This window comes from Lactuca virosa, chromosome 5 (assembly GCF_052849685.1).
Source record: "Lactuca virosa cultivar CGN04683 chromosome 5, Lactuca_virosa_CGN04683_v6, whole genome shotgun sequence".
Lineage (NCBI taxonomy): Eukaryota > Viridiplantae > Streptophyta > Magnoliopsida > Asterales > Asteraceae > Lactuca > Lactuca virosa.
This window is the reverse complement of record NC_136430.1, coordinates 65,947,277-65,954,672: the sequence shown is the minus strand read 5'-3', so window position 1 is coordinate 65,954,672 and position 7,396 is coordinate 65,947,277.

Below are 7,396 nucleotides of genomic sequence, written 5' to 3'. Positions count from 1 at the left end.
AACAACTAGCATTCAATCTACAACTACTTGACTAATTAACTGCCAGATTTCAGACTCTGGCCTTGCATACAGATTGCCAGGAGCCGCCTCCTGGTCTTTCATACAAAATCCCAAGGGCCACCCCTGGTCTTCCTATAACACATAAACCAAATGGGCCGACATTGGTGTCTTCGACCCATAGAACCGTGAGGAGACTCACCTCGACAGTTGAACCCACGAATAATCTCTGACTACTGATCTGCTAGAATCCCCGCGCTATCAAACAAATAACACCCAATCAACAATTGGGTTCCAAACCAAATCCAATAATCCATAAATGGGGTAAAAGACCATTTTACCCTTCACCTAGCTTGATCTAAGACTAAGGCCCAAACTCCCCATCATAAAGGCCCACAAATCAAAAGTCATCAAAAGCCTACTTATGGCCCAATTTTCCAAATTGGGCCCAACCCTTACATGGGCCTTACCCTAAAGCCCAATAACTTTTCCTGATCCAAAAAACATGTCTACAGATGGTCGAACAAAGTCCTAAGCAATTCTAAGCCTGAACGATAACCCAAACCCGAAATGACACCACAAGGCCCAATAAGGCCCAAATATCCTAATTGGGCCCAAATCCATCATGGGCCTATCTTGAGAAGGCTCAATATCCTAAAAGGCCCAAAAGACCCAATGGTCCACCCTAGTCCACTCTGGTCAATGGTCAAATGCCCAAAAAGTCAACAATTCGAGAAAACCCAATATGGCCTAGTACGCCCCACTTACTCAACTGCTACGCCCATTGTACATCCTTTGGGGCTAGTACGTGCAGCGTACCAGATGGGTACACCCAACATACTCCTCTAAAATCCAACCAACCCCAAAACAACACTTAATCACTTAAGCCATTGCCCCAAACTCTCAAATCTGATTCCCATAGATGACTTATGATGTAAAGTTGGCAACTTTACTTCCATACATGGCTTAATGGGACTCTAGAGCTCAAAAGAGCTTAATGAAAGGTCTTCACACATGCATGAGTCCAAATGAACTATAAAGGTCACATTTTTATGCCTTTGGGACACCTAAAACGTCCAGATCCACAAGATCAAACCTCTGAAACAACCATAGCTCACAAGAACCACCAAAAGAGGCTAAAATGACTATGAACAAAGCCAAAAGAAGATCTAAGCAAAGAGTGTGCAAGATAGAGACTTTATACCTTCAAGATCATAAAATCATGATGCAACTTCTGGATCTCTAAGCTCATTTCAAAATAGTGTGTCTTCAACCTCCTCCTCTTGCACAAGCCACCACAAACACTCTTCCAAGCTACAAGACTAACTTAAGGAACTCTAGGGTTTCAAGGTAGATGAAAGTGGATGGAGTCTGACTTAAAAGATCCAAAGGAAGGTCATAATGATGCTTATATAGGGTAAGAACCCCAAAATTAGGGTTTGACTCTGAAGGGAGTACTCCCCGTGTACCCCTTAGTACGCTCGGCGTACTCATTAACCACCCGCGGCCACTTAACCCACTACGCCTCGGGTACTAGATGGCCTTGCAACACTTAAAACTTCACTCGGCCCTAGCTCCTTCGTCCTAAGTCCGTTTCCAACAAACTCTATATGTACGAAAAGGTGATGAGAAGACCTATGCTTCTAACAACTCACCGTTGCCTTAAAACTTCCCGAACAAAAACCCAAAATTCATAAAGGACCGATTTAACAAATTACGATTATACCCTTGGACTCCGAAACACCATCGAACACTTGGATCACTTAAACCATAATACCCACATTCAAAAAGGGCCAAATCCTTTTTTCCCCAAGGACCTAAGCCTCATGATAATTGGTGATTGGGCCACAGCCCCAAATAATGAAGCAATCTGAAACCTAGTGTTAGAGTTACAAGTTTCAAACTATCAACTAACCACTAAAATAATATCATCTCTCAAGCCTATGCTCCTAGCATATTGGTAATGCTTAATCCTACTCAGAGCCTTTGTGAAAGGATCTATAGGATTATCTTCTAAGGATAATCTCTTCACATGGAGATGACCTTCTTCAACCCTATGTCTGATGTAATGGGACTTTCTTTCGATATGTTTTGATCTACCATGATCCTTGGGGTTCTTTGGTCAAAACAACCACACCTTCATTATCACATAAAGGTTCAATTGGCTCCTGAATGGTCGGGACTACTCCGAGATCACCGATAAAGTTCTTCAACTAAGCCGCTTCCTTTGATGCCGCACTCATTGCGATGTACTCTGATTGACAAGTAGAATCAACCACCGTTTCATGTATGGAACTCTTCCAAGTAACCGCTCCACCGTTCAACAAAAATACCCAACCTGGATGAGAACAGAAGTTGTCTCGATTTGTCTGAAAGCTAGTGTCACTATATACAATCACTCCTAAAGTATCATTGCCACCAAGGAATAGAAACATTTCCTTTGTCCTTCGTAAATACTTAATAATGTTCTTCACTGTAGTCCAGTGAGCTCTGACAGGATTTCCACGAAAGCGACTGACCATGCTCAAAGCATAAGACACATCAGAACAAGTACACGTCATAGCATACATAATCAAACCTACAGCCGAAGTGTATGGGACTTGACTCATGTCAGCTATCTCCTCATATGTACTGTGTCTTTAAGTCTATTCAACTTGACAATACTATGAATGAATAGTTCATTTTCTTGTAATTTTCCATACTAAACCGCTTTAGTACCTTGTCCAAATATGTACTCTGACTAAGACCAATAAGTCTTTTTCTTTCTATCCCTCAGAACCCTTATCCCAAGAATATAGGTCGCTTCCCCTAGATCCTTCATGGCGAAACATTTTCCAAGCCAAGATTTCTCTTCTTGCAAAGTCGGAATGTCGTTTACCATAAGGAGTATGTCATTAACATACAATACTAGAAATGTCACTATACCCCCACTAGTGTTGACATATACACATGACTCATCCTCACTCCTAAAGAAACCAAATTCTATGACTTTCTCATGGAAGCAAAGATTCGAATTGCAATATGTTTTTTTAATCCATAAATGGATTTCTCAAGCTTACACACTCTATTAGGAAACTTTTCATGTACAAACCCTCTGGCTGGCCATGTAAACATCCTCAACCAACTTCCCATTGAGGAAAACAATTTTGACATCCATCTAACATATTTCATAATCAAGAAAGGCAGTTATGGAAATCATTATCCTGATAGACTTTATCTTAGCCACTAGTGAGAAGGTCTCATCATAGTCAATCCCTTGGGTTTGAGTAAAGCCCTTCGCCACTAGTCGTGCCTTGAAAGTGTGTACCTTTCCATCCATGTCGTCTTCTTCTTGAAGATCTATCTGCACCCAACTGTCTTTCAACATGATACGTGATCAACCAAATTCCAAAATTGGTTATCATACATGGAATTGATCTCACTATCCATTGCCTCTTTCTACTTGGCGCACTCTAGGCTCACCATCGCTTCCTTGTAGTTAGTTGGCTCATCCAAATATACTAGTGTACCATTACTGATAAGCATGTCACCATCCGACATTATATGGAAATCATAGAACTCAGGTGGCATGCTAACTCTATTGGATCGAACAAGAGATAATGAATTCTCAATGGGCTCAACAGGAATCTCTTCCTCTGGTTGAGGAATAGTGTCTTCAAAGGTTCGTTCTTCGGTTGACTCCTGCATTTCTTCAAGGTCAATTTCACTCCCACTATCCTCTTTGAATATGAGCTCTGTCTCGCGAAAGACTCCTATTCGAGCTACAAAGACCACATTCTCACTAGGTCTACAGAACAAGTATCCAAAATATTTATGTAGGTAACCAATGAAAATACACCTCTCACTTCTAGCTTCCAGCTTGTTATGAGTCTCTCGTCTAACGAAAGCTTCACAACCCCAAACCTTGATGTGGGCTAGCAAGGGAACTTTCCATGTCAACATCTTGTGAGGTATTTTGGAAACCTTCTTGGTAGGGAAAATATTAAGGATATGGGCGAATGTCTCTAAGGCATACCCCAGAAAGAAATTGGAAGGGAAGCACGACTCATCATGTAACAAACCATGTCTTAAAAAGTCTGATTACGCCTCTCAGCCACACTATTAAGTTGTGGTGTCCTAGGAGGAGTCAGTTGTCAAACTATTCCACATTCCTTACGATAGTCGTGGAACTCGATACTAAGATACTCTCTGCCTCTGTCAAATCGGAGCATCTTTATCTTCCTGCCCAATTGATTCTCAACCTCGTGTTTAAACTCTTTGAACTTTTCAAAAGGTTTATGATTTATGTTTGATTGGGTACGTATGATCATATCTACTATAATCATCCGTAAATGTCACGTAGAATCGATTAGCGTCCATTATGGTGGATCTGAAGGGTCCACACACATCGGTGTGTATGAGATCCAACAAACCTCACCTCTTTCACAAGACTCATCATTTGACCTTAATTCAAATGATTCCAATACTCCATCCTTTTGTAGTTGGGCGATACGTATCTTGTTAACGTGTCTAAGACAATAATGCCACAATCATGCTTTGTCTACACCATTAGACGAATTAATGTAAAATACACTATTACCTAAGCTATCAATACAAATCACTGTTTTAAACATAAAAAATACCATTTTTATAAACTAAAATCGAACCATTCACATCATCAAATGAATATCGATAACCTTGTCTGAACAATGCATGAAAGGAAATAATGTTTCATATCATTTATGACGAATAGAAATAGTTAACCAAATCTAATCTAACATCACCACCGAGCACAAGACCATAAGTTCCAATCTTGGTAATAGGTGAAGATCGCCTATTCCGCATGATCAAAGTTATCCTTCCATGCTCATCTTCCTCACTTTCTCTTAGCCCCTGCGAATGATAAAAAATGTGAAAACCACATCATGTATAGACCCAATAATGAGTAAGTTGTGAGTTATTGACTTGAATAGTGTATATACCTGTGGGTGATGGTTTGACCTTGCCGTCCTTAATGTCTTGCAAGTATTTAGGGAAAGATTCTATTCTAATGGCCTTGTTAATTGCAATAGTAGAAAGTGGCCTCTTTAGGATCACTAACAGCAGGAATATCCAAATTGGGCTTTACCTTCAACCCACTGCTAGATGATCCAGCATTGGCCTTGTCGTTCTAGTTCGATTGAGGATTAGCCTTCCTCTTATTTCCTATGTTTTGCTCGATGGAGAGTACAGGAGCACTTGTCATAGAAGGGGTCTGATTCTTTTTCATTCCCAACTCAGTATTTTGCAACAAGTTATGGAGTTGGTTCAATATGGTATCTGCGTTGTTCAAATGATAATTAGCATGAATTGATCATAACTGGGAGGCAAAGAGTTCAGGACCATGTCTATGGCCAACTCTTTGTCAAAAGATACGTTGAGCTTTTCCAAACGCATATATCTTTGCATTCTCTGCACATGGGTACACACAAAGTCTCCTTTCTTCAACTTGCATCCCATCAACGATTTAACGACCTCATACCTCTCTTCACGTGCTTACTTGTGGAACTTTTTTGCAAGATCCAAGCACATCTCGTATGGCCAGTAGTCCTCGTAGGACTTTTGTTAGAATAAAATCCTTAATGATCGATAAGATTCAAAAACAGAAAGCAAAGAAGAACACGACAATGAATAAAAATATGTCTAATGATTCTAGCTTCACAGACTCAGAAGAGCTCGACAAAGAACTTCTACTGTAGAGGCGTGATTAGGGTTTACAAATGATTTCCAAAGATAAAAACATTAATCTCCTATGGTGCATGGATGCACTATAAATACATCAACCCTAATAATTGAAACAGCTGGACAGGACCAAAACGGTGTACATATTGGACTAAATATTATAAGCCCAATGACGCAACATCTAATACCCAACAATCTCCCCCTTTGCGTCAATTGAGGTGAGAGATGCTTCACAGCTGAGTCTTCTTAATTGTCTTGAAGAGTTTGGGTATCACAGCGAGTAGAGTACTGCGAAAGGCGATATACCACATAATCATATCGTTGAAGTTCTTCTTCGCAGTAGCATCATTCAGGCTACACTTGTTAATGATCTCCAAAATGTGTTCTAAGCAGGTCGTTGAGAACAAGTGTTTGTCGGGTAAAGCGAAGAGGCATTTTTGGAAAGCTCCAAGAGCATCAGTCCCACGCTGAATCATCACAGTCATGTGGTCTGTATCAATCTTACCCATACACATTTCACTCATGTCACTAGCTTTTCCAATTGGATTGACAGTGGGCTTTCGTTTCAGAACTTTAGCTATTTCGACGTCAAGCTTTGCCTGTAACAACCCAAATTTCAATTGTTCAATGAAGGGCCAAATGTGTAAATTTAGGAAAGGGACTCGACGAGTAGGCCCGCTTACTCGCCGAGTCGGAGCGGGATTCTATCGCGGTTTAAGTGGCCAACTCGCCGAGTCGGCGGCTTGGACTCGACGATTTGGTGCTGAAGAGAGAAAACCCTAATCCCGGGGGTTGTGTCGTATATAAAGCACATTATAACCCACCCTCATCCTCTTTGCTACCCTTTTGAGATCCATAAACCCTAGAACCGAGTGAGCTTCCATTAATAGAGAGAATAGAGCTTTGGAGGAGAAAATCTTGGAAATGGGCTTGAAGATCAAGAGGTTTGCTGCAAAGGAGTGGTGTAGATCCGGGATCTACTTCAGTTGGAGCTTATATTGGAGGTAATAATCTGTTGCTTGGGCTCTTTTGCATCTAGATATATTATTATTTGAGATTTGGGGCATTCTTGGTATGATTGAGAGCTATTTCGAGTTAGAGGCTTAGATCTGAGGTTGCTACTTCAGATCTAGGCTTGTGATGGTCCAAAATGTCATAAAGCTTCTGTCTAAGAGTTTTTGGTAAAGCCCCTTTGTTATGAACCCTAGCCCTAGAGAGTTTTGGGCCTGTATCTCCTTGGTTTCACGTAAAGTTTGCAACTTTATGTAAGCGTTAGAATGTTGAAGAGTGGATCTATGGATTGGAGCCCCTACATGGCTCGAAAAGCCTCTGTATAGATTGAGAACTAGAGAGACTCGGCGAGTCACATGGGTGTACTCGACGAGTTGTATGAACATGTGCATGGACTCGGCGAGTTGAAGAACAACTCGGCGAGTCTGTTGTAGATTGCCTTGGACTCGGCGAGTCTGTTCTTGGACTCGACGAGTCAGGTCGCAGAACCCCTAACCTCTTCTGGTTAAGACGCAGATCAGTAAGTCGAGGGGTGACTCAGTGAGTTGGACAAGATGGGACTCGGAGATCATTGGACTCGACGAGTCTTGGGGTGACTCGGCGAGTTGAGTCGTGTTCTAAGAGTTTTTAGAGTATAAGGACTCGACGAGTCAACGGGTTGACTCGGCGAGTAGGGCCAGTCAGGAAG